Raw genomic sequence first — 3,133 nt, forward strand, 5'->3', positions numbered from 1 at the left:
AAGTTTTAATAATGGTCTCATGATGAACAAATGCATGAGTTTATCCTTAAAACTCTAGGTGTATATACACGCTGAAAAAATTAAAAGTCCAAGCAGTATTATCATAATTGCTTTGTGAAGAAGGTATCAAAATTAGAAGCAGTGTATCTGGTAGCTACATTATTCTCCTTAAATAGGAAAGGAAACTTTTCCTCTAGAGTAAATATTCTAAGATTTTCTGCATTTCACTAATTTACAAATGAATAATGGACTGAAAATAGTAAATTTGTTCAAGTTCATGGTTATGGTTATACACGACTTTAAGGAAAGTGGCTTCCATCTTTTTGGTTTTGCCTTCAGATTTTAAGTTTCTGTAAAACATTTTCTGAGAAAAATTTTTTAAAAATTTATAACCTAATTATAAAAGTTTATAATGTTTTTAATATATTCAGAATAAATTTAAATTACAATCCGAGTTTCTTTTATCATGAGTTTATAAAAATCATGAAACATCAAAACAGTGGGTTAGAAATATTGATAAAAAATTAAAACTGTCTTAATTTACCACAGGATCTGTTTTCCAACCTTTCTTTGACAAGACATGTCATCTTGACAAGCCAGTTAGCATAAAAGACTTAAAACCCCCTGAACCCTTGTATTTAATACAGTCAGGACCCTGTACTTCAAATTGTCATACACCATTATCATGTTTCAAGATGTCAGTCTCTTATCTGAAGGGTATCACATCCTCAAAGTGTAAATTCTTTGAATATTTGGCTTTCAGTGTCAGCATCAAAATATGTGCCCTTTGATCACTAATGTAATCCTTTATGGAGCTGTAAACAGACAATAACAAGCAAGAATTTGTTTTGATTGATAGATTGTTATTTTATGATCTTGGAACCGAGGGTATTACTTCAGTGATTGCTCATGTCTAATATTATTTAGGATAAAATTCAAACCTTTATCCCTGCAGAATTTAAATGGAAATACTTTAATATTTTTTAGCTATTTATGGCTTTCAGCAGCTTTCAGATTTAATTTTCAGAGCAGCTACTCTCCAAAGGCAGACTAAATTAATATAATTTAAGTCTTGTACACCTCTTGTGTACGATAAGCAATAGTCTCATATGCTACATGCATATAAAGAATGGTTAAATAACAGTTTAGAAAAAACAAAAAAAATTTAGACATTTAACACCTATCTGCATCCATGAACTGGTGTGAATTTAATAAAATTGGACACCCTGTAGTTCTAACCTGTCCCTAAATATTGCCCAATAATACCAATGGCTGGAAACCTCTGAATAGCAAGTCAATACAGCAAACATTTATGTACACATATGGTAATTAATCACAGAATTATTTATAAGGGCAAACTAATGGGAAAAAACTATATATTAAACAGTGGGAGTAATGTAACAAATTATGGTATATCTATGTAGTGGAATAGTATTTCATGCCAATATTTTATTTTTCATGAAAAAAGATTAGTGCTTTCACATATTTTATTGTGCTGTTGAAGAGTTTGAGGTTTATGCCTCATCAGACTAAAGTATTTAGATTGGAAGTCTTCCTTAAGTAGAAACCATTCAAGCATCAAAGTTAAACATCAATAAAGAAGAGAAAAATGCATGAAATCCAATGGACCTATATAACAAATATTTCTTCGTCAAAGACCTAGAGTCTGTCATACAGAGTGAAGTAAGTCAGAAAGAAAAAGACAAATACTGTATGCTAACACATATATATGGAATTTAAGAAAAAAAAATGTCATGAAGAACCTAGGGGTAAAGCAGGAATAAAGACGCAGACCTCCTAGAGAACGGACTTGAGGTTACGGGGAGGGGGAAGGGTGAGCTGTGACAGGGCGAGAGAGAGTCATGGGCATATACACACTAACAAACGTAGTAAGGTAGATAGCTAGTGTGAAGCAGCGCATGGCACAGGGATATTGGCTCGGTGCTTTGTGACAGCCTGGAGGGGTGGGATAGGGAGGGTGGGAGGGAGGGAGACGCAAGAGGGAAGACATATGGGAACATATGTTTATGTATGACTGATTCGCTTTGTTATAAAGCAGAAACTAACACACCATTGTAAAGCAATTATACCCCAATAAAGATGTTAAAAAAAAAAAAAAACCAATGTTAAAAAAAAAAAAAAATCAAAAGGTTTAAAAGGGAGGCATATAAATCACTCAGCAACCTGCAAGAGATGACTAGTTACAAGGCTAAACATACTCATTCCTCATTCTGTAAATGTTTGGGTCATCTAACACATGCAAACACTGCTAGATGTTGAAGCTACAAAAGTTAGGTTTATGCCCACATGAAACTCATCATCTGGGGAAAGCTCAGGAGATAAGCACATTACGTTAGAAGAGAATACACAGAATATCTGAAGGCTTAATAGGAGACAACAATTCCTAGTTTTTGCACAGCTAACAAGCAGTTATGGACTCAAAGGCACCTCTGAAGAGACTCTAAAATTTTTCATGTGTCAGGAATTTGAATGAACAAATCCTCAAATCATATTTTATATAGAAGGACCAAGGCATTATGAACTAAGAACCTGAATCTGAAATCATTCTGGTGGAAACAAATTAAATTTTCAGCTGAGTAAAGCAATGCATGAAAGAAAAAGTCATTCCATCATGTGAAACTCAAGGATACAATTTGACATTAATATTCTTTTATGATTTTTTTTGGAAACCTGATAATCATTCTGGTAGCTACTTATAGTGACTAAGCTGAGAGTTTTAAAAACCTGTCTGAGTTGTACAAACAAGTATGCTAATGTATATATGTTTTTAGGTGACTGAAAAAGATATCTTGAAAGAACAACTGCAGAGAATAAGGAAAGATTTTAATCATCATTTCAACTAATATATATTTTTGATAGCCTCTAAAATAATACTTAGTGTATTTGACTGTAATATATTGTTTTATAATATTTGCCTTCATCAACTCTAACAGCATTTGGCTGAATCTCTCATTTTAAAAAAAAGGCAGTAAGAGTAGGCGATAGCAAGCTAAACTTTTCTAATAAATCTTACTGTAATGCAAATTTACATTCCACTGCTGTATATATAAGGGATAATTTGGACAGATGTTTAACTGACTCTCCTTATTAATTCTCCATAAGTGAACTGTCA

Source organism: Tursiops truncatus, chromosome 4, assembly GCF_011762595.2.
Source record: "Tursiops truncatus isolate mTurTru1 chromosome 4, mTurTru1.mat.Y, whole genome shotgun sequence".
In the NCBI taxonomy this organism is placed as follows: Eukaryota; Metazoa; Chordata; class Mammalia; order Artiodactyla; family Delphinidae; genus Tursiops; species Tursiops truncatus.